This window comes from Paramormyrops kingsleyae, chromosome 3 (genome assembly GCF_048594095.1).
Source record: "Paramormyrops kingsleyae isolate MSU_618 chromosome 3, PKINGS_0.4, whole genome shotgun sequence".
NCBI lineage: Eukaryota > Metazoa > Chordata > Actinopteri > Osteoglossiformes > Mormyridae > Paramormyrops > Paramormyrops kingsleyae.
This window is the reverse complement of record NC_132799.1, coordinates 27,712,514-27,731,814: the sequence shown is the minus strand read 5'-3', so window position 1 is coordinate 27,731,814 and position 19,301 is coordinate 27,712,514. Positions and strand designations below refer to the sequence as shown.

Sequence of the window (19,301 nt, the reverse complement as noted above, 5' to 3'; positions counted from 1 at the left end):
ACGGCGACTTTTCCGAAAGCACGACGCAGAGCGGAAGGTGAGCCTGGTGTTTTGCAGGGTCATCTAGAACATGAGCCAGGTTTCCGGCTTGGCCACAGACTCCCAAACCCTAATCCAAACCCTCCAGGGAACTGAAACTCAATCCACCAACTCAGAAAGACACGCCTGATGAAAATGTTCATGACAATGGCTGCCACAGAGCATCTTATTTCCCTTCCCGTGTCAGGGTCAGCCCCTGCTGTGGTCCTACCGTGTCCCTTCCCCGTTTGGCCAACAGGCATCGCTGGTCATCCCGTTCTTTATGTTAGTCTTTGTTCTCCTCTGTTGCCTGTCTGGTCATGTGGCTCAATGTCTTGAGCGTCCGGTTGTCTTTGTACATTCTGTCCTGTGTTTGAATCCCACCTCCTGTTTTATTTTGCTCCCTAGTGTTTCAGTTGAGTTTGTCTAGTTATTTGTATTTGGTGATTTTGTATATGGTTTTTGGTTTTGGTCCTTGTGCCCCTGCTTGTGTCTTTACCTGTCTGTAATTCCCCAGTATTAGTTTCTGTTTCCTTGGTTAGTTCTTAGTTTCCCTGTTTAGTTCCTTTGAGTTTATTAGTTTCACCTGTGCCCTGTTTTCCTGGTCTTTGTTAATTAGTCTCACCTGTCCTGTGTTAGTCTTATTACCCAGTTTGGTTTCTGTATTTAAGTCCCTGCTTCTGTTCTGTTCCCTAGTGGTTCGTTGATTGTGATTGTGTGCGATGTTTGATGATTTTGATAGTTTCAGTGTTCGGTGTTTGTTATTTCGTCTTGTTTAATCCCCTTTAGTTTTGACCCCCCGTGGTCCTTTGTTTTGCTAGCCCTCCCTTGTGTTTTTTTTTAGTTCAGTTAAATAAACCCCATTTTTGTTCTTTGAGCCGCAAGTGGGTCGTCCATCCTTTCTGTGCCTGCACCATGCCTCGTTCGCGTTCCCGAGCCGTCCGGATCCGTGACATCCCGTGCACAAGGAAAATGCCAAAGAGGTGTTACATGGCACGTGTCGCTCATGGCTCAATGCTTAATCAAGTGAGGAGGCTGATGCTGATAAGAGCGTCACTGCTCTAGGAATGAATAATCCTTACAGTTATCACTGAAGAAGCGTCACCAAGATCTTTGATTCCAGCCAGTCAATCAACTGGTCCTCTTCTCATTACTATCCATCCATCTACCTACTGCTTATCCAACGCTCTGAGCTTGGAGACTGTACCCGAGGAAGTATGGGCCATGATGTAGGGGTGCAGCCATCATACACACACACACACACCATGGGTAATTTTGAGACGTCAGTTCCCCTAACTACATATCATGGGACTGTCATGAGTGGAAACCTACAAGACACGGGGAGAATTTGCAAACTCGTCACACAGCCTGAGGAGGTGGGATTCAACCCCCAACCCCTGAGGTGTGAAGCCATGGCACTACCCACTGAACGATGATGTCGTCCTCTTCTCACTCCATTCTCGCCTTATTGCTTCCTGAGAACGCGGGAGATTTATGCATCAGCCTTCTTAAAAACACTTTCTTCCTTCTGCCAGACCATCCTCTTCATCTCTCTGCTTTCTCACCTCAAAGTGGCACCCCCCCCCCTCCCCCTCCCCCTCCTCCCCAGCACACTGAACTGGCCCTCCCTAGTGAGGTCTATATGTTATGCAGGCACTTTTTTTGGGTGATGCACCTGGGATCTCCAAGTTTAGTGGGACTAGGATCTGAAGAAGACTCAACGCCCATCAGATCTGCAGAGAGGGAGGAGGGGCTGCGTTGAGAAGCTCTAACCAAGAGAGTTATCAGTAACATAACACTAATATTCCTGGGAGAGTATAAAGGCAGGGAAGTCACTGGGCTGCCAGAAAAAAAATTAATTATGTTAACTCATCTGTTAACGTAATTAACAAACGTTGCCCTCAAGAGATCTAGTACACACTTTATCCTGTCCCTCCAGCTAATGGGTAACACTGGGCTCCAAAATGCCCACCAAGATCCCGCGCAGTAGAAGACTCGTACGTTTTCATGCATTATCATCCTGTATGATTCCATACCTACTTATCCTAGGGTCACCGTGAGGTCACACAGCAGTGGAACACCTAGGATGGGACATCAGCCCATTGCGAGGCAAACGCAGACACTGCCAACAGGTAATTACACCCGACGCACACACAGAGCAGGGGTGGGAGACCAAGCTAAAGCCCTGGAGGAGTGACAGAGCGACTGCGTCACCACAGAGCTGAAATACACAGTGAAACCGGGGGTCCTTGAGCTAAAGCGATGACAAGGTGCTAAAATCAAAGCATCAGGCGCTAAGCCCAAAGCAGCGAACCCGTTCCGGCTCCTAGCACATCCCACATCTTCCCTCCAGGGCTGCACCTCATTGCTTAGAACCCTCTGCTGCCCAAGGTGTGTAATCAGGGAGCCAGAAAGGCAGAGGGCGCCTCGCCATCAGGCTGCGATCTCCTCAACAAACACACTCCCACCCTGCAGAACCCGCAGCGTCCCGGAGCACCGTGGCGAACGGCCCGTACTGGAGGCTGTCCAATTAAACCCCACACTGACATCCTGCAATGTAACCTCATTCGAGAGACCTGTCACCCCAGCTTCCCGAGAAGCTCGGGCGTAAAGTGTATACAAGCTGCAATGGCGGCCGCCTGTCATCATTCCCGCACCACCTTTCTGCATTTATTTCTGCTCTGCCGTTGCGCCTCTGTGGAGCTGCCCCCTGTTGACTCCCCCCTTTTAAAGACTCGCTGCTCGAACGGAAACTGTAAAAACAGGTTTTAATATTCAGGGGGATAATGGCTTTGACGTACAGCTCTCAAGGTATATCTGTGTTAAATGCTATAAAAGCCGGCGACCTGTGCACGAGCGGAAGCTACTGTAATTCACAACCTTTTCCATCGAGGTAAAAAGTACCAATTATAATTTAGTCCCTCGTGATTCATAAATGGTGCTTTTGGTGTGTCATTTCCTAATGATTTTGTTCGATGAGTGTTTTACTGCATATTGAACTGGTGAACTGTTTATAATATAGACTCAGTGCCCACATCTTAGCTATACCTAGCTAGTGTCCGGTAGGACCCAGTTTTGCCTCCAGAACCCCTGCAAGGGTGATAAGTTCAGAGAAACCGTCCTCAGCACCACTGTTGTACTGAACTGTTATTTTTGCACTTTCTGTTAGCTTTAACAAGTCTGGCCATTCTCCTCTGACCTCTATCATTAATAAGTGGTTTTTGGCAACTAAATGGATGTTTTGTGTTCATCACACCATTCTCAATAAACTCTGCAGACACAGTATTCCTTGAGAATCCTTGGAGGGTGGATGTTTCAGAAATGCTGCAACCACCAAATACTTCACTAACAATCACACCATGCTCAAAATCACTTAGATCAAGCCTCTTGCCCGTTCTGATGCTCACTTGAACAGAAAGTGAACCTCTTGCCCCAGACTCTGCGCTGTATGTAGTCAGTTCGAGCCACATTTCACTTTTTGTTGGAACAGGCTGTTTGCATTAACAGGCAGGAGTACCTCATAAAATCAACCACAAAATAAAATCAGTTTACAGAAAACTCAAACATTATGGCACTTTAATGTTTTTTACACTTAAAGAACATTTTAATGAACTTGAGTCTCTGGGAGAATTTTTTTTTTCCTGTTGAAGCAATAATAAAAACGACAAAACTAACAGAAATGTGTAATCGGTGCTTTACTGTAGGTTTCCTGTTCCTGTAATTATGGTCGTTGATTAACTCAAAATAGAAGCTGCTTTGTATCTCTTTATAAACCCTCAAAGAAAAAGAGTGTAGGCCCTATGCCCTATTTTATTTCAGATATATAATTCAGATTTAAAAAACCATATTTCCCACATTTGTCTGTCAAAAATAAATCCACTACAACCTTTAAATCTTAGAAATACTTTGGAACCCTCTGTCAAAAATGGGTTAGATACAAACGTGACCATATAGCAAATCCACAGCTTTTGGGCAGAAATATCATCTCAGAGCAACGATTGATATATTAGAGGAGGTTTTTCTTCCTAGCTTCCATTTTGTCTGTAATTCACTACGTCTCCTCAAGGACTACGTCTCCTCTCACCCACCGCTGCAGATGAAACCTTCTCTGCCCCCTGCCTTTCAACGGCGTTCGATCCCGCCAGCCCGCCAAAATGACGGCCCAAAGCCGAGGTGGGGACACCTAACTTTTCCTTCCTTTTTTTAACCTCTAATTCGCTCGTCCTGCTGCCCCGAACTCCTTCCTGAAACCGTCTGTCTTCCTGTGGGGCTAATGACTATTTCAAGGTTAAGTTTTCTTCTTTACAAACAAGATATTACCACTATGCGAGTGTTTGCTCACGCGCAAGGGTTGCCAACTTTGGTCAGCCGGCTGGCGTGAGATTTTCAAATCGAGACAAGTCTGCACACGCATTTACATGTATGTAATAGTTTTATTACCTTGTAAATAGTCTGTAGGATTTGCAAACTACCCCAACACCTTTGATGTACTTAATTTTAGGGTTATGATGAAATAATATAGATTTCACGTAAGATTTCGTGAAAGTCGGCAACCCTGCTAGTGCGAATGCGTACGTGAGTTTGCACGCTTTTTTACGTGTTCGGGGATAGACAGATCGGGATTGGAACCCAATCGGGAGGCGAAGATTTCGGTCATTAAACACAGAAACACGACAGACGGCAGAATCACGCCACTCTGGCATTAGAATGGATACAAGTATTACCCCTTAGAAAACAAGCAAACAAAATGAAATAATATCCCTCTTGTACCCCTGTGCAAATATGTTAAATCGATGGTTAAGAACGACAGTGAATGAATAATTACAACATTACAATAATTACAAGTCAATCACCAAAATGGCAAACTGTTAGTAAAGAGCATCTTGGCAACATCTAAATGAATAACATCCTATGTGTTAGACCGTAAGTTAATGTGAAGTTCAAGCTCAAACGCTTTTCAGCAACCACCTTCAGTCCATATTTATGTTCATAAATAAACTATGTTAATTAGGGAAATATAGAAAAGGACGTTTTGTTATAAAAGGGAAGAAGCTGGGAAAACGACAGAAAAATTCTAAAAAAAAATTAAGATGTGCACTGTAATTACGCACAAGTTAAAAATCTCACAGCAGAAATTACACTCAAATATAATACAAATTGTGGTAAAAAATTAGCTTAATTTAAAGCTCTTTCAGTACAGGTAGTAATCTTGGGCTTAGGGTTAGTGTGTCTTTGTACAACTAATCACTGGCAGTGGGTTAGTGTGTCTGTATAGCTGTAAATATCAGCAGGCAGATGAAGCTCTGAGCTCAGAATCAGCATCCATGGATCAAATGAAGAGCACAGCCCTCCCAGGAACCTGAATGGCTCACTACCCTGAAGACCACGTTACAGGCCAAAGGCAGCAAATTCGCTCCAAGTCCCTTGTTTGTGAATCTTTTCATGTAAGACCGAGCAACACCCGCTTAATACCCCTAGGAGTTCAAGCGAGACGTTATTTAACAAATCAGAGGGGGCCAATCGAGCAAAGCTAATGTAAATTTAGCCTAAGTGTTATTTTAGCGAAGAAAATTGCCAGCAATTTTGTGTTCTGTAAGTGTTCTCTCAAAACCTGGAGATGTTTTCTTCTCTGGAAACTTTTTCCTTTCATTAGTGTAAATATGTTTTCAGGCTGTTTTAAAATTATAAGCTGGGCGTGTTTTTTTTCTTGTTCATCCTGCAATATGTAATATCATTTTGAATCTTTTTAGAATTTTCTAACAGCAGGGTCTACAATGACGCACCAGAAGTGACCCCATTTCACTGATTTAGCAGACACCTATATCTGTGTTGACATTCAATTCAGTGAGTAGGGTCAGACTGTCCCTGGACGACTCGGGGTTAAGGGCTTTGCACAAAGACCCAACAGTGAAATTACTCTGCCAACCACAGGATTTGAACCGTCAACCTTCTGATCACGTGTTTGGTGCGCTAACCCACTAAAGCCACACTCTTCCTCAGGGAGAACACCCAGGGGCCTAAATTACAGCCTCGTTAACAACGAGAAGGATAAACGAAGCAGCTTAGGGAAAGGCTGAATTATTCATGATCCAGGCAATAGTCACACTCTAATTGGGGCTGTTATTGGTATAATGAACGATGCTAAAATCTGAAAAGCATACTTTAATCACATATTGCAACAGCTCTGAGGAGAAGTTACTGTGGGAAATAAAATGTTACTGAATATCTGGCACCAAGTGCTGTTGATTGCAACCCTTTTAGTTTCGTAAACAATCAGATATCAAGATCTTGAATGCATTTCTTAAGTCCCGGCCTTAAGAAAGTCAGTGCCGGTTCTTACACCACTCTGTTGATTATAATCCTCCCAACAAATCCATTAGCTCATATCAGTCCCAGTCGGTGCTAATGGCTGCTGGACGCTGCAGAGTTTTCAAATGTGGATGGGAGGGGAAAAAAAAATTCAAATCACGGATTGCAATTAACTCGCCGCACGAGTTGGGTTCCAGAGTCCATTAAGCCCCAGCGGAAGCTCGGCCCCTGCAAACCCAGGATCACGGGCAATTTGCCCGCCATTTCCCTGCATTACGTGGTACGGATAGCGGCGGTTAATATTACAGCGGAGACGTCACCGCCGGATGCTCCAGGCAACCTCGCGGCGTGGATAATTTGTGGATTTAGAAAAGCATTTCTGGACCAGATTCCTAATTGAAAATAACACAATTTTCCCTTCATCCCGCAACGGGAGCGTCTTCTGTGTTCATTTACTTAAATAATCGATAATTTTGCAAAAATAAAAAAGAGGAATGCAAAATAAAACTCATGGAAAAAAGCTCTCAGAGAATCATGCTAATATCCCCCTCTCCTGTATATACTGTATATTTATATGAAACTGAGAAAGAGGAAAAGAAAAACAAAAGAAGTGATTAGCTCCATTCAGACGACTGCTCCAGATTACCAAACTCGGGGATGGTGTTTGGAAAGGGATCTAGAAACTCCTGAAATGAGTCACCAAAACAGCTACAGGATTCACTGACCACCTTACACCATTTTCCACCAACCCCCAGATGGTGAGAGCTGCCGGCAGGTGTGGAGAGGGCAGAGAACAGAGTCGCATTGAATTAACGTTGCCCTTAGAAATGTCATTTAGGGCACAGGAGGTTTGAGGTCATCTCAGGTACTTTGGCCACTTGCGAACTGTCATGGACGCGGGATTCCAGGCTCAGACTCTCCGCCTGTTCTACTCACTCTATCACTAACACACATGCATGTTCCAAAAAAACTAAATAAAAACTAATCGTGCACCTGTTTTCGATTACGTCTGTACTGGAAGATCCCGGCCGGGCTGACCCAGGCCCAGATGTCGAGGTCAAATGAAAAGTTATCCCTGATCACAATTCCGGAAGGATGCGGCCATGCATTCCTTCACCCTTAACGGCCCACGGTGACGCCACCTGCTGGACAAAAGGATGATGGAAGCAGGGCATCCAGTTTCATTGCAAACAATCACTTAGCATCCTGCATAAATCACTCCTAAAGCCTGATGTGGGACAAAAACCGAAGTTGTTCTGCTGTTCTTGTCTCCCTTGCTATCAGGAGGCGGTGCTGCAGTCGGAAGGTTGCAGGATCAACTCCCAGAGGTGGCAGAGTGATTCTACCATCGGTCCTCTAAGCAAAACCCATAACCCCCCAATTGCTCCAGGGACTGGCAGACCCTGCTTTCAAATGTATGTTTCTTTGGATAGAAGCATCTGCTAAATGAAAAAATATGAAGTATTGTATTCACAATTTTAACTGACAAGTCTAAGACAATGGAAATCGCAGCAAAGACATTTGGTTTTGCCTGGCATGGCCTGGTGTGGTCTGGTACGATTTGGCAGAGGAAAAAGAACATAATTTCAGAGCTGCTGTATTGTAGTGCTACATTGACATTATTGAAGTCCAAGGTCACAGGCGCATCGAACTGATAGTACTAGTTACCTATGTAAGTAATGTGAAAGGCTCTTTACAACACAGGGAAACAAGAGTCATGACCGAGGACCGGCTTCGGATGGAAGGGCAGCCGTCTCTTTTGCTAAAATAAAGTGGTGATGCAATGGAAAATGCGAGTCGCGGCAATGATTATGCTAATCCCTCATTTATATGCATATGAGGTTAATAAGCAGGCCTTGCCACTCAAGGCCCTGGACAATACGCCCTGATTGCAAGGACAAAGGGTGCGGGAGCCTGAGGGCATAGTGCCATCATGGGCCACTGGACGCCTGGGCATGTTGGGCGATCACACTGGGCTGAAAGGATAAGTTGCCCGTTGACATAAGAGCTCACAGACGGATGGGGTTCGGAAATGATGAGACCGGGCGGCTCTGGGCAGCTGCATTCCCAACGTCAAAGGGGCGTCCTTTTAGAGGAGGTAAAGCTTATCCAAGCAACGACGGATTATCCAATCAGAGCAGGACTGCGTCTATGAGGACAAAATTAGCTTCAATTTCGCAACTCTCGAGTTAATGTCAGCCTGCTGGCGCGTTCGCCATATGCGTGTGGGATTTTCTTTCCGGAAGACAGTCGTCAGGCAGCCCACCATCACGCACATTAACACGCGATCACCTGGAGCTGAAACCCCAGGATGACTGTGAAGACAGCTCCGTTACAAAGCCTCCTGGGATAGCTGCCAGTAAATGGATGGTGGCCACATGGTCATCGGGCCCATTTTATGGATCTACCTCATCCCCACCAGACCGACAGCTCCACTGGGTCCACAGGTGCTTCAAGGTTAAATCATTTTCTATTTAAGGATACATTATACCATTCGCCGCTGACGTGAACAAGACTGCGGTAGATCAATTAACATTGAGTCAAAAACAGTTTGCATCCAGGCTTAGATCACACCAGCAGAAGCTCTAGTTAATTTCCCAGAGATGTAAGAATAATGTAACTAAAGTTTGTCTATTGGTGACCTTAGGGCAGCATAATTATAGTGGTGCTGAGGCCCTTGATATAAAGGGCAAACAAAAAGGAATAATAATACAAGTCGATCCAACATGACACTAGTGTGGGTTACTTACATCTGGAGTCCCTTGTTTCCCCTTGAAAAAAATAAATAATGGAGAATCAGCTCCATTCCATTGAATTGTTGATTTCAAACAGGTCATCAAGATCTGGAAAGAAATGTGAACCACTTCCCTTCTGGTCTTGGAGGAGAAAGCCCTGGACGTACCTGTTGCACTCAGTCAAATCTCTACGCACGCAGTGTTTCTCACTGCGGTCCTTGGGGACCCACAGTCGGTCCACATTTTTGCTCCCTCCCAGCTCCCTGTCAGACAGTCCACATTTTTGCTTCCTCCAAGCTCCCCATCAGACAGTCCATATTTTTGCTCCCTCCCAGCTCCCTGTCAGACAGTCCACATTTTTGCTTCCTCCGAGCTCCCCGCCAGACAGTCCACGTTTTTGCTCCTTCCCAGCTCCCTGCCAGACAGTCCACATTTTTGCTCCCTCCCAGCTCCCTGTCAGACAGTCCACGTTTTTGCTCCCTCCCAGCTCCCTGTCAGACAGTCCACATCTTTGCTCCCTCCCAGCTCCCTGTCAGACAGTCCACATTTTTGCTCTCTCCCAGCTCCCTGTCAGACAGTCCACATTTTTGCTCCCTCCCAGCTCCCTGTCAGACAGTCCACATTTTTGCTCTCTCCCAGCTCCCTGTCAGACAGTCCACATTTTTGCTCCCTCCCAGCTCCAAAAAAAATGTGGACCTGTAGGTTCCTGAGGACCACACTGGGAAACACTGCTCTACAGGTACCCCAGCCTCAGCGGCGAGGAGGTAAGCTTGTATATCTAAAGTTTACAAGCACAGACAAATGCAACAACAGACAAAACAAAATCCACATTATACGCCTTCAGCTCTTCTGGCATTATTTCTTGAGCACACTCACTCTTGCCTTGCATTCTTCCATTCCTTTGAAATTATTACCCCAAGCTCAGGAGATGCCTATACATGCACAGAGGGAGTGAAGACAGTGGTTAGACTAAACAGACACAGCGCTGATTCAGGGAAACAGGCACACGCCAAGCTGATCGACAGGTGATGAACCTACGCACACAATTGGTCTCCAGGGAGCAACACGCCATCCTCGCCTCCGATGTGCCAACCTGCCCCCATAATAATCAGAGGTGATGTAAAACAAGCAGTAGGACCAGCATCCACCCACATCGCACAGAGTAAGGAGGAATCACCCAGTCAAGGTCATAAGAAAAACCTTGAGTAGCATCCTCTCCGGATCTACTAGGAAGCTACTATGAGTAAGAAGCTACTAAGAAAACTTAAAACGCTAACATGGCAAAAAAAAAGGTAACAGAATTTTCAAAGCTGCATCATGCCAATATCTGAGCACTGAAGTTGTGTCCGTCGTGCTGAAAATATGTTTTTGTTGGAACCGAGAGCTGTTGTATTTTAAACCCACCTATCTATCTAACAGCTTATCCAGCGCAGCCTGGAGCCCGTCCCGGGCAGCATAAGGCACACAGCAAGGATACATCCTGGACAGGATGCCAGTCCATCACAGGGTACAGACATACAAGGGCAAATTAGAGATACCAATTAACCTAAATGCATGTCTTTGGATCACAGGAGGACACCTGTAGAACACAAAGAGATCCATCCAGCCCAGGAGATATAAGGCAGCCATGCTACCCTCGGCCACTGTGGCACCCAATGTTATAATAAGGTCTTAAAATGTCTTTGACTGATGTATCTTTGGCTATTTGCACTAATCCCTTAAGTAGATCTAGTCCAGCCACACTAGGCTGCAGTCTATTCAGAGTGTATGCTATGTAATGGCTGTACCACCAAGTCTCCCTATGCCTTTTCTCATGCTGTTTCTTGACTTCATGACAAAACATCTCCTCATTGGTCAGTTAGGGGAATGGTGTCCCAAAATTAATTTAGCGCCCTACTGATTTGGCCAGCCCTTCACAACTGGAAAAGAAGCTCCACATGACCTTGATATTCTCCACAGTGACCCGCTTGCTTGTTCAGGACCAGGACCAGGTGTTTCATTACATAAAGATCATAGACGGCAGGTGACTAATAGCCAGGAAGCTAAAAGCCAGAGAGTGAGAAATATGACTAGATATTATGGATTTTTAGAAGAAGAGGAAGCTATTTCTGTGACCCTTTGTTTGTGTGACTGACCTCCTAGGCCAGTGTGAGCGGGAGGAAAATGAGGAAGGCTCAGCCTTACACCTGAGGACCCATGAACTGCAACGTCTGGATCATAATCAAAGATCACCGGAGCTTCTGTCACTCACCAGAACTGGTCCAGCAAATTGTGGACTTAGTGCACTGTACTATTTCTAAGACATACAGCTGCGGAAAAAATGAAGAGACCGCTCTATATTTTTAAACAAATCTGCATTTTTAAATCCTGGCTTAATCGTGGTTCTGCTGAGCAGCAGGTTGCTTCCAGGTTCAACATTTCTAAGACAGCAGCACACAGGAATAATGGGAAGCAGGAGACACTGGGAACCACCAGAAACCAGCCGGGAAAAGGGCGGATGGGACATCCTAATGCCAGAGATGACCGTCAACCTATTTGACAGTTTCTCTTGAACTGTAGGATGACATCAAGTGACTTTCAAAAGGAATGGGAAACATTAAGTGCAGGTGTGAGGTGCACTGCTAGGACAGTTTGTTTCAGGGCGCTAGAAGGAGAGAAGAAACCTTTACTAATGAGGAACAGAGAAGAACCAGGCTGCAGTTTGCAGAAAAATATAATTCACAGATGCACACCCATAAATTGAGAAATGAGTCAAAAAACTGTGCTGTGGTCTCAATTTTTTTCCACGGCTGTATATTGAAGTTAAAAAATAAAAAGGAATATAATAATTGTAGGCAATCTACAAGAAAATCAAACACATCCTCACATAATATCATAAAGGGCCCCATCTTGCAAATATCATCCCCCTACATAATGGCTTAGACACAACTAAAAAAAAAACTTCTAAAAAAATCGAGTGATCATACTTTTGTAAGCTCAATTTTCTTTGCAATGTCTAAACGAACACATCTATATATCAATGTCAACATTTCCCTATTACACAATACTATAATGGCATGAAGATGTTATTAATCTTCCAGATGACATGAGAGATAGCACAGGTCAAGAAGAGGTTCTTATATGAGTGCGTGGGGTGAACAGATTGAGTACAAACACATCTGTCAGAAGGTGATAAAGACATTCACTTGACACAGGCAGCTGAAAGAGGGTTATCCAACCGACAGCCAATGGCCTTCATTATATTTTGGAATGACCTCAGCGACAGCTGCAGACTTAAGCTTTGTGACGTTTAGGGCGCACCCTGTCAACATCAAGGTTACAGCAGCAGCTCAACCCGAATGCTACAACTGCCTACTGCCAGGTCTCTTTCTGCCTCTCGTTTCCCCCCCCCCCCCGAGCTAATTGCAAAAGCCGCATCGTTTGCAGCATCAAAGAGAACCACTTAAAGATCACTTTGATGAGACGTGCTTTGAAAGAGTTGGAAGGACTTTCGTTTAGTCGATGGCTCCGAGTCGCTGAGTGGATCCTCTGTTGATAATTTGGCGAGTTTGTCATGGGTTCCAGTTTAAAACCACACTTTCAGAAAGAAAAGTACCAATTTGTACCTTTGAGGGTACAATTCACTGTCACTGAGGCTGTACCCTCAAGGGTCTGCCAAATGTACCCAAGCTGTAGTTAAATGTACCCTTTAAGGTACAGAAATGGACATTTTTGTGCCATCGGGGTACATTAATGTTGTTTGGGGTACAAAACTGTCCCCGGGGGGGTATCCTCTTTTTTGACAGTGCAGTAAAAATAAAGATGCTGGTCCTGATGAGGACAGTGATGAGGATTATGGTCATCATGATGATGCCAATGATGATGATGATGATGATTATGATGATTATGATGAGGGAAAAAGAGAGAGCCAGCTGTTCCCGATGCTGCAAGCCAGAGATCAAAGCTTCAGCCCATCTGAATAAAGATGAGAGGCAGAGCGGAGGCTTGCAGCCCATCCATCCTTCAGAAACAGAAAAACGGACAGGAGAGGAGGAGAGGGAGCTGCGTACTGCGTGCCCAGGCAGACTGCGGTGGTGGGACTCCTTCCAGCAGGCCACTGGCACTGGGACTCCAACAACAGCTGTCCGCTGGCCCGGGGGCCCCGTGAGCCAAACAGCCCCCCCGCCCCCCGAGCCCGGCAGATATGCTGCATTGCAATATTCCAATGTCCCACCGATTTTCTCGCCATTCCGGAATACTGAGCTATACTTAGTGAAGACAGAGAGCCTTCTTCCTCGAATGGTAGCTTCCAGTTACGTGCATTCTGCACTGTTTGGGTTTGTGTGCCCTGGATGCTCTGAGTGTCTTAGTCGTGTCTGAATGTCATTTCAAGGTGCCCTTACACGCTCCAGGCCTTAAAGGAGGAGGCCGATGTCATCGTACACACTCAGACAGCCGCATGACGGTGCACCAGAGATAAAAGGGAGGACAGACAAAACAAGAGCTTGGTCTTCCTGTGTTTAGAATCACGGTGATGCTGCCACCATGATGGTTATGTTAAGTCACTTGAAACCTAATGCAGGAATGTTAACAAATGCTTCTTAACACTAAGAGACTAGTGTCAATGCTGACTTTAGCCAGATCATTCCTGGGTGGATGGGCTCCAGGGTGCAAATTTACGATTTTTACGAGTTATCTTGCTGGACAGCACTTACGAAATAACAAGATAAACATGCCGAGTTAGGTGACCAGGTATTCAAGACTTCCTTCTGTAGGGGCGGTAAACAAATCCATATGACATTGGGTTTGAAGGAAGGAAGTCTTCATTTGGGGTAATGTCGGGGGGAGCTGAAACAAAAGGGGAAAAGAGGGGAGAGAGGATGGACATCAGGCTTGGTCTGGGGTTCCAGGACACAAATGCTCAACGTGTGGTTGGGGCCTGATGAGGGAGGACACATGGGAATCATGGGAAACTGATTGCAGGTGAAAGGGGTTTGTCACCTGACTTCCCCTCCCATCAAGAGATAAATGGTTTCTCCCAGCTTTCATCGTACATTACAGCAGAATGATCAGGCATGGCATGCATCTGAAATGTCCACAGCGCTGTCAGATGCAGGGTTATCACAGCACGAGCACTCAAATGCTGTCTCCTCATCAGCTGTCCCTCCGCAACAGGGACGAGGACCCTAGAATCTTAAAAAAAGAAACGAAATGCGAAACACGTGATCCTCTGCCAGATCGCACCGCGTCACACCGCTCCTAACTGAGTTTACGTGAAGCAAGGCCACGGCGTCCTGCTGTTCTTCACCACCGCGACGATCGAGGGAAGCGCTCCCACCCCCACGGCATAGTCGAGAGAGAGGTTCATTGATATTCATGAGGCTCTGGGCTCTAACAACAGTCTTGCATGGAAGTCGCAACTCGTGCATGAGAAGTACTGTCCCCCCTCCCCACCCCTTTTTCACACTCGCTTCCCGAATTGGTCGATGGATCCGCTCGCTTTATGAGAGATCCCCGAGGCCCTACAGCTGCTTTTTCCCCCTTACTCTGGACGTTTGAGAAGATCCCGTTCCTGCAGGGAGTCGTTCCCCTCACATCGCTTCACTTCCTGTCTCTACAGCCAAACTGGGGGGGGGGCGACGTCAGTAAACCGTAACCCCCCCCAGCAGGAGCTTGTTCACACGGATGGCGCCGTGTGTGATGTATAATTAAAAAGAAAAAATGAGTGCATGGCTTTTTCGACCGTACGGAGGGTTGCGCACGTACGAGCAGAGAAGCCATCGCCGGTGGCATCGCGGTAAGTGTTTGTTCCCTGATAGATACCCATAATCCCCCTCAAAAACAGAACAGAAGATTGTACTTCTTAAAGCACAGACAGGGATAATATCCCTGAGTGACATGAGAGTGGGACGGCTGCTGCTGTAATCGGGATCCTCGTCCCTCTTAAGTCCGGCACTTGGAATGTGGTGTGCAACGGGAGGGGGGTCTTAGTGCTGCTGGTGGATTTCTTGAGGGTGGGGACGGTATAGGTGACTCCTGCTTGAGCCGGCAGTACATAACGGCGCGGAGGAGCTGGGTCCATGGCAGTGTGTGTGTGTGTGTGCGTTTCTCTCGTTTAGATTATTATAACCCATTAACTCTAATTTATGCCCCCGTGTGCAGATGTCGGGGGGAATGACTGTGATGTTTTCATTTTGTTCTGCTTTCTGATTCATTAGGCAGAGATGGTTTTGGGGAACGACTTTCCACTACGACACCACAGCAAAAAAACCCATGGTGCTGTAACTCAACGGACGGCGGTCCCGGCCCGCAGCGGGCGAGCGGGTCAGCCAGGAAGCCCTAACCCCGCTGTCGGTGTATCTGCTTCCCCATGGGGGGCAGTGGGGGGGGGGGGCTTCGGAGCCAGAGGTCGCCATGAGCCGGTGAGACACCGGGGCCCCAAAGGCGAGCCGTCGCTTCCTCCTGTGCCTCCCCCACCTGGAAATCGACTAAGAAAAACGGGGAGTTAAAGGCGTAGGAAGAGAGCGTGGGTATGGGGAAGTGGGCCGTCAGTCCGCTTGGCAGGATGTAATTACGATAAACAAAGTAAAAGCTGTACAGGATGGAGCATCCAACCTCCCACATAGACACACACCTGTTCAGACACAGACACCCATCGCCCTGGAAAGGATTTTCTCAGAATGCTAATCCAAGTTCTAGGGAAATCGAGATCCTGAGCCGAACACGTGACGGAGGTCTGATCTGGACACTGCATGCAAAACAACCCAGCCCCCCCCCCCCCCCCCCCAGGTCATGTGACTTTGCCCCTTGTTACGAGAGGCCGGGTTCACAGAGAATCCTCGCACCGCTTGTTACCTGCAGATCTACGGTGTCCAAATCCGGCACATTGATCCGGCGCGGGGCGCGGCACACAGAGCCGCATGAACTCTTCCCGCTGCGTTTCATCAGCGGCGCAGCTGTCGCATGCAATGTGTGCGTAATGAATCTGTAATGAATCTATGTAAAGCAACTATTGATTGGACCTCATTACTGTCATTTGTTCATGTTGAGACTACGAATAAATTACGGGCTTATCAGAATGGCATTTCAGCGGCTGTATCTGAACGTATGGGTGTATCGAATGTGCGTTTCAGCGACACAGAGGCCACGTTTATTTTGTAATTATTGCACTACTAGGGAACCCCGAGTGGAACAGATTGAAGGCCTTTTGCAAGTGTACATGATTCCTGTTTACCGGCCGCTGAAACCAGCCACATTACTACCCAGAGTCAGCATGTTTAACCTGGGTGAATGAGCGGCTGGACCTCGGGACCTGAGATACAGATGCACGTTAGTGCCCACGGCAGTAAGGACTCTTTGACCTTAAGCCCCCACCCCCCCACCCAACTGCTAAATAGCATATTCTTACATCAAGCCTGCTGAGCTCCTCCCTAATGATCTCAGCGATGTAATTTGCTGTTTGACAAACTCCTGTCCCCGCTTTAAAAAATAAATAACAGCAGATGGGAAGAGGCTCCAGTCCTCCACTGCTTTACCACCTTCCACGACGGAACTGCTGAGCTGATAGTCAGGCCACAGCCAGCACTGAATGTTAGTGATTTGAGGCTGAGACACTCACGGGGAGTGAGATTATCGCATGCTATCAATCACAAGCAGGTTAAACCCACTTCCCTGTGGGCTCGACTCTATGATGAAGGGTGGGCAACAGGATTCTCCCGATTGGCTGCGGGGGTGTTTGTATACTCAATAATTTGGCTTCCTTTATCTTATTTATAATACTCAAAATAATCTCTGAGTGACTGGGATTTTATGGGCAAAGCTTGTGATTGGCTGGGTACAGGGGTGGACAAAGCTTGTGATTGGATGGGCATCGGGGTGGACAAGCTCGTGATTGGAGGGCCCTTGGGGTGGGCAAAGCATGTGTTTGGATAGGCCAGGCTTACCCTAACCACCCCATTGTGCCAGACCCGCTTCTCTGATAACTATATTGCTTCCTGTTGGGTTCAACCAGGCCGCGAATGACAGGGCACAGTAATCCCACCACCATGGGTTAAGAAGTCTCATTTCACTAATAAATTTAAAATGAACCACATTTAAAAGCTCAGTAACCCTGAATGCTCGATATCAAATTTCTCTGCACCACGGAGTCCTCGAGTACTATTAAAGTGTTGCAGAATAACAAGAGCCATTAACGTTTAAATTAACCGGGAACTTCTGTAAAACATACAACAGAGACACGTAAAAGCATGCATGTGAACTCTGATGTCCAAATCACTGACAAAATCCACGTTTCATTATTTGTAAAGATTTACCAGAAACATTCACATAAACTTGCTTTCAAAGATATTTGACGATATTTGATGATCTCCTGCCCGTGGCCCGCAGTAATTAGAACAGCACATCGCTGTTTTTGGCTCATCCTCGGACCTATGGGTTTACTGTGAGTGCCGCTGTTATGTCTTTATTAACATAGTGAAGTCCACTGTGTAAATGACTTTGTTATTGCGCGTGTAATCTGCACCATCATCCAGGTCTTAAAGCTGTTTATGAGTGTTTAATGGCATTGCCCCTGCAGGGCGGCGCTCTCCACATTGCAAAGCGCCATTATTGTTTGTGATTGGGGGATCCCGACCCCCGCAAATGGCACCAAATATCGATTGAAAGATGAAGTGCAATGCAGCCCCTTGACTCGTCCGACGTGCCCACGCTGATCCCTTTGTTCTTCTTCTTACTGCTTTGATTGTTGAGGCCTTGGCAGGGTGAATGTGACGGCTGGATGGGGCTGTTTTTTAACGCAGTGGCTACGCAAATGATGAGACTGCGATAACTAAACCAAGCCCCTAAGATCCGCCGCGATAAGCAGATGGAAGACGGATGAGACGGAAAGCAATAACCAAGTCTTTCCATCTTGCCGATCCTCTGGAAAAAAAAAGGCACAAAATATCCATTCTGAAAATGCCACAGCAAATTACAGGCGTACCTACAAAGAATGACAGCTGATTGACTGCAAGAAAGAAAACGAATCACAATCGGCGAGTTAAGAAACAAAGAAATCCTCGTCAGACTATGATAATCCACGAGTTATTCGTGCCTGTTTCCTATCCTTCTGGCAGACGTAACAAGCGGGAAGCCTCGCCGGCGAGAGGTCGGTCATAAATTCACCATCAGAAATCCAGCTGTCGTACAGTGAATGAGACCAGGATTAACTCACTAGGCTTAAGCTTCCTTGCTGATAATCAAGCGGAATCGGTCTGCTAGCATGACACCAAACAAAAGACAAAAAAAAACCCCAAAGTCAGTTTCTTGAAAAAGACCCACAGTGATTCTCGCTGTTGATAACATTGATTATAATCTCCACTATATTAAAGGTTATTTGGTAATTACTTTGGTTTATTAAGCAAACATTTATTTCTAATTGTTGCTCGAATTGGGAGATGCCTTTGGCAACTCAGCACATCCAAATAGCCTGTGAGCTGTAGGGTGTACACATCCAGAATTTCAATCAGAAGAGCAGAGGAGCGATTCCCACGTTTCGCTCGGCTCGATAACATTTCAGCGGGATGGCGAGGATGACATGCTGGTCTCAGGAGACAAGTCTGGGGTCTGGAGCGATTTGGACCGGTATTCTCCCATGGATCCCACAGCACGAAGGCCCGGCAGTACAGAGGGGCCCTGAACTCTGCCGTCTTACTGTCAGTTTTATTATAGCAAGGTTCGCTCAAAGGTCCAACAGAAGGCATGTGCTCAAAGGTCCAACAGAAGGCACGCTTGCAGGCCTCAAACTGGCAGATAGCAAGCCAGTACTGGGAACCATTTCTCTCTGCCAAACTGTTGACATGTGCAACCGGTTGCTGAGACACGGTTAATCTGTCACCTCATGCAAATGCTGCACATGAAGGATTACCCTTCCTTCGAAAAATGAATGTTGTATAGACTTTTTTGTTTAATTCTGTATGGGTACACACTGTACAACATTAGTCAACTCAGTAATGTTTTACAGTACAATCAGTTATGTCCAAAACTGCTAACTGGTAAGGGGTAATTAATTATTTTGTGTCCTGGTGACAAGTAAGGCACACCTTCATTATGGATTAGTTAGGAAGGATTAGGTAAGTATGGTGAGAGCAATACAGTAGATGATGAGTAATTCTGTGCAAACGGTACGTGTCCCATCCTTGTTCATTCCCTTCCGTTAGCCTACTGGACTGGACCGGACCTCGACCCAGCGATGCCCCGGTGCCATGTAGGATGAATCTGTGC

At 46.4% G+C, this 19,301-nt stretch overlaps 1 protein-coding gene across 2 annotated transcripts in view; it reads right to left on the bottom strand.

The window, feature by feature from the left end:
• Positions 1–19,301, bottom strand: part of kcnd2 (potassium voltage-gated channel, Shal-related subfamily, member 2) — a 98,498-nt gene that overhangs the window by 39,891 nt on the left and 39,306 nt on the right. The window lies entirely within an intron of this gene.